Source organism: Pseudophryne corroboree, chromosome 1, assembly GCF_028390025.1.
Source record: "Pseudophryne corroboree isolate aPseCor3 chromosome 1, aPseCor3.hap2, whole genome shotgun sequence".
Lineage (NCBI taxonomy): Eukaryota > Metazoa > Chordata > Amphibia > Anura > Myobatrachidae > Pseudophryne > Pseudophryne corroboree.
Window position 1 is genome coordinate 829,450,739 of NC_086444.1, and position 5,913 is coordinate 829,456,651.

The 5,913-nt window shown below is 38.6% G+C and overlaps 1 pseudogene; it reads left to right on the forward strand.

Moving 5' to 3' along the window:
• Window positions 1–420: 420 nt before the first annotated feature.
• Window positions 421–539, forward strand: LOC134933643 (5S ribosomal RNA; annotated as a pseudogene).
• The last annotated feature ends 5,374 nt before the right edge of the window (window positions 540–5,913 follow it).

Genomic DNA, 5,913 nt, shown 5'->3' on the forward strand with positions numbered 1-5,913 from the left:
ATTTTGCTGCCTAGACCTATTCACAGTGTTACACCCATTCTTCAATAGGAGCCATGATTATCATTTATGTGACACTGTACCCATGAATGGACTTAAGAAAAAAGGAATATATATGTGATTTACACAGCTACGCTTTTCAGTGTTTATTACAGCTCATTAATCCTGCAGATTGCAGATCAAATTAATTTATTCCAATTTGCTTATTATTTAGTCCTCCATCTTGATCTTATCTTCCCTCTCTTTCACTATCACTCTGTGGACTCTCATCCTCGATCCAGGGTTAACAGTGCCACTGTGTGACAATTCTTCTTACCCTGCCTAACGTGGAAAGCAGATCCACACATGTTTTGATCTTATCTTTTCTATAATCCTTTCTTCTTACTTTTCCTATATAGGTGCACTCTCATTGGTAGATAGTCTCTCTACTATCATACCACGCTGCAAATGCCCGATCTCGTCCGATCTTGGAAGCGAAACAGCGTCGGGCCAGGTCAGTACCTTGAGAGGAGACTCCCTGGGAATACCCGGTTTTGTAGAGTACGGACAATTCCCCTTTTCAAGGGTGGACACCAACAGCAGTATCACCACTAAGTTCTATTTCTAACTTTCCTCCCTCACTTCTACCAGTATGCAGATTTAAACATTCCTAATTTGCTTCAATAAAATTCTTCTACGGGTTAACATCTAATTTATTGGTATTAACCCAATTCAAGCGGTTCTCCAATATATAGTACTGACCCCTTGGTTGGTCTCATTAATACAGATTATCTGTACTGGTCAGGTGAAATGGCTGCTAGACTGATTTGTGTCTGCAACCTTTCAAAAATCCTTTTTGTGTGATTCAACAGACCAGAACATTTTATCTCATTAAGGTGATATATATATATATATATATATATATATATATATATATATAAAATCTATATTCTTTATCCTTTCTTTCACATTATCTAATTCTTACACCTCTTTTTAGGATCATATAGGGATTATTTCTCAATTTTAAAGTTGAATAATAAATATACGTTTTAATGTTTCTGTCATAATTCAACGTTAACAATTTCTTCATAAGAGTGCGCCCACACAAGAGCTTTCTCTCTCTCCCTCTTCAGTACTTGTACTTTCTGGCTCTGGGCGCACCACCAAAAGGGACCGTAATTGTAAGGTTAATTGTCCAACTTTGGTTTCTCCTAATTCTTTTGGAATTTATTGTGTACCAGTGCCTGGTCGCTCTTTCGCTTGGTCAAACAGGATCATTCGGAATATGTTAAAGAAGCCAATAGACAAATTGAAGACTCCATGACATATTTAGAATTTACATCGGACCCTACAGATATATACAAAGAGGAACTTTATGACCTATTGAGAAAAGCTACTAATGAGGGGATCATCTTAAGAGATGAATTCAAGTATTTATTTGTGGATAAACCTAAAGTCCCAGTGTTTTACTATCTTCCCAAGGGCCACAAAAATAAGGAGTGCCCCCCGGGAAGACCCATAGTGGTGGGCATCGATTCCCTGACATCGAATTTTTCCCATTTCCTAGATTTGAAATTACAAGTGTACGTTAAAGCCCAATGTTCTTACCTCAAGGACTCCACCTGTCTTTTAAGGGACCTTCATTGATTTGGTTACCAACTTATAGGTGGTTGATGCTAGACGTGCAGGCACTATATACGTCTATCCCCTATGGAAAAGGAGTTGATCTGTGAATAAAGTCATCAAATTATGAGAAAATTAACACCACAAAAAAGATGTTTCTTCTTGATAGTATCAAATTTATACTTGAACATAATTATTTTGAGTTGAATGGGTCCTTCTATGCTCAACAACAAGGCACTGCAATGGGGATTCAATTTGCCCCATTGTATGCAAATATTTACATGAATGACTGGGAGGAGCAACATCTGTATACCTCTGAGGGTTTTCAAGTTTCCAATATTGTCTTCTATAGGAGATATATTGATGATCTTATCATCATATGGAATGGCAGTGAGGATGATCTGAAGAATTTTGTTTCAATGTTACAAAGAAAGCTTTACAACCTAAAGTTTACGTATAAACAACATCCAGTACAGATAGATTATCTAGATATACTATTTGAAATTAGTCCTGACTTTAAGTCCATACAAGAACATATTTCAAAAAAACAGATACCAATAGCTATATCCCCTTGGAGAGCTGCCACCACCCCAGATGGAAAAACAATGTACCCTATGCACAATTCTTGCAGATTCGAAAGAATTGCAGCACCATAGAGGCATACTGGGACCAGTCATCCTTATTAGTAGTTAGTTTCAGGAAACGGGGTACAACTTGACGAAACTGGAATCAGACCAACTGAGGGCAGCTCAGATAGAAAGAACAGATCTGCTACAAGTGAGACAGGAATGTAAGAACAATGATAGAAGAACTAGACCATTCATAACAAGATACAATCAGGAAAGTGGAAGATCATGAAATGCCTGAAGACCCATTGGCACCTTTTTTTAAAGGACCCTATTTCAGGTCCACGACTACCCAGCAAACTGGATGTCGTGTTTAGAAGAGCGTCTAATCTTAAAAGTATGGTGGCTCCGAGTAGATTGAAAATACCGAAGATAACCAAAACTCAGAATAGTTTTTTGCCTTTTAGATCTGGCTTAATAGTATGTAATAAATGCATCTGTTGTAAGTTCATTGATAGAAATTTTGAAAATTCAATTAAGAGACCTCGCATGGAGGGTTTTGTGACTTGTGATACCACTTATGTGATCTATCAAATAAGCTGTGGCTGTAACTTATGTTATATAGGAAAAACTAAGAGGTGTATTAAAATGAGGATACAAGAGCATCTTAGGAATGTTAAAAATAAAATAAGAAATCATAGCCTCCCTAGACATTTCCAGGAGCACCATAATTCCGATACAAAGAGTTTTAAATTTACGATATTGGAGCATGTGAAATTAGATGGTAGAGGTGGAGATAGGGACTTGGCCCTTTCCAACCGAGAGTCCTATTGGATTTTTACTTTAAACACTCCTATCCTGTACGGTCTGAATGAAACCATAGATATGGTGGCTCTTTTGTAGTTCGACTGATGCAAAGAATTATCCATTGGTTGTATTTAGGCAGGAATATACATCTATGCATTAAGTTTGTTTACAGTTGTGATTGTAAGATTGTGGACTATGGGGGTCATTCCAAGTTGATCGCTCGCTAGCAGTTTTTATCAGCCGTGCAAACGCATTGTCGCCGCCCACTGGGGAGTGTATATTAACTTTGCAGAAGTGCAAACGCTTGTGCAGCAGAGCACCTGCAAAATCATTTTGTGCAAAAGAAGACCAGCCCTGTAGTTACTCTTCATGTGCGTTGATTCTAACGATGGAGAGACGGCTTTTGATGTCACACATCCTCCCAGCGAACGCCCAGCCACGCCTGCATTTATACTGTCACGCCTGCGTTTTTCTAAACACTCCCTAAAAACGGTCAGTTGACACCCAGAAACGCCCACTTCATGTCAATCTTCCTGTGTTCGGTTGTGCGACAGGAATGTTCGTTACACTCTGTGCAAACCCATGATGCTCATTGTACCCGTACTACGCGCCTCCGCACTGCAGTGCATACGCATGCGCAGAAATGCCGATTTTTAGCCTGATCGCTGCGCTTCGAACAATGGCAGCTAGCGATCAACTCAGAATGACCCCCTATATTAGAGAGCTTACGACATTTGTATTAAAGTTTTCACTTTAACATTTTTATATATATATATATTTTTTCATATATGATTATATTTATTCAATTGGTACCTAACTGGATTGTAGATGATCCTGATTGCCTCGAATAAACACTAATAATTTATTTACATTCACACACACTGAGATATGGGGCCAATATCCCTATAGTTAGTCACTATAGTATATTTAGTATATTAAGGTTTATCATTATTGGAGTTTAGAAGTTATACATCCACTTTTTTTTTTTTAACATATTTTTATTGGATTTTCTTACAGGATAACAACAATAATAATCATTACAGAAGAAGAGAGAGAAGATCAAAGCTAGTGATAAGGCAACATAATGTAATGTGTACAATTACCACCCAAATTTGTTCAGACATCTGATGCATAGAATTATCATCGAGCAATAAGAAGCAGATTGTGACTTCTATATACAAGTGTCGTATAGTGATAATAAAGTATCAACAAACAATTAGTGTGCCTGTCATCTTTAGCATAGCCATAGGGTTACAATATCAATAGTAATTCTCTCTCTCTCAATAACTTAGCATATTAACTAATCAAGGGAGTGGGGGGGAGGGGGGGGGGATAACATTATTCCACTAAAGAGAGATTCTGCATCGAGGTGATATTTAAATGTAAAAATAGGATGTCTTAATCAGTATTGTCATTTTAAGACCAAGTAAGAGGGGAGGAGGAGGAAAGGAGGGGATTTAGGTTAGAGAAATAGGTAAACAAAGTACCTTGAAGTTTGACTCAGGGGAATACACTAATTAGGTGAGGTCATCCAATCGTTTATAATGCCACCAATCAGTGTTCTCATAGAGCTGGAATATCTTGGATTGCATCACCTCATCAAGTGTATTAATGTATATGCCCCATTTTCTATAAAAGCGGACTACCCCCTTTCCAAGTCAGGAATTGTCGATTCCCTATCGAAATAGAGGATCTTGAGAAGTAGGGCTTTCACTTCACACAGCGAGGGGGAGGTTGACGAAATCCAATGTCTCATAATAACTTTTTTCGCTACAGATACCAGTATTGTGAGAAAAGGGCTCATGTTTGATAACATGCCCTGTTGTATCCAAGGTTTAAAGTTAGCAAAAAGACTAGTCTAAGTTGCAATTTTAAAGTAGTATTAATAAAACATACAGTCTTATTCCAAAACCTTCGGATTTTGTTGCAATGCCATACATAGTGTATGAATGTCGCCGATGCAGTAGAGCATTTCAGACAGCATTTGAGTTTAGAAGGTATATTGTGCTGGCGTTGCATTTGTGTGATGTACTGTAGGCCCTATGTATCATCTTGGTATGAACCTCTTGTAATAAGGAGGACCTAAGTAGTTTCATAGAGCGGTCGTAATGTTGAAATATTGTAGCGGATGATTCTATCAAAGGGAGATCTACAGACCATTGGGATACTATGGAGGTACAGATCTTATCTTTGTATAATGTCAGTAAAGGAAGATAGAGGAATTTCAATCTGTAAGTATGCTGATTTAGAAAATGTAGGAGTGAATCTATGTCATCAGGGGTGGAGTCGGACGGTGCAAAGTGGGATAAGGAGGAAACAAAGTGTTGAATTTGCATGTAGGGGTAGATATGTTGCGATGTGAGTCCAAACTTTTCCTGGATGGCGGGAAAGGTGTACAATTTGCCCCCTGGGTCAAATACATCTGAGGTAGCTCGGATTCCCTTCAAGTACAGTCTATGAAAAATGGAGGAGTCTCTTCCCGACTCAAAAAGGGGATTTCCCGATAAGGAAATACGCTTGGTGTATCGATGGTCGCGTTTAAACTTTTTGTTGATAGCCAGCCATGATATGTACGTGTCTTTAAAGAGTGGGTTGAGGAGTAACTTGTGGGGTAGTTTTGCTCTCGGGGTGTGGAGGAGGGCGTTAGGTGATAGTGGGTGTAGTAGCGCAGAGTCTAAGTTATACTCGGTGAACACGCTTTTTTCCAAGAGCCAATCAGAGGCATATCTGAAAAGAATCGAATGGGTATAGACCAGTAGGTCCGGGAGGCCTAGGCCGCCGTGTTTACATGACATTTGTAGTTTCTTCCATGCAATGCGGGATTTCCCCCCTCTCCAAAGAAACTTTTGGAAGGTGGTGTTTAAAAAAGAAATGTCTTTAGTGGATAAACGTATAGGAAGCATCTGTATCAGGTAGAGTAATTTGGGGAAAATTATGTGTT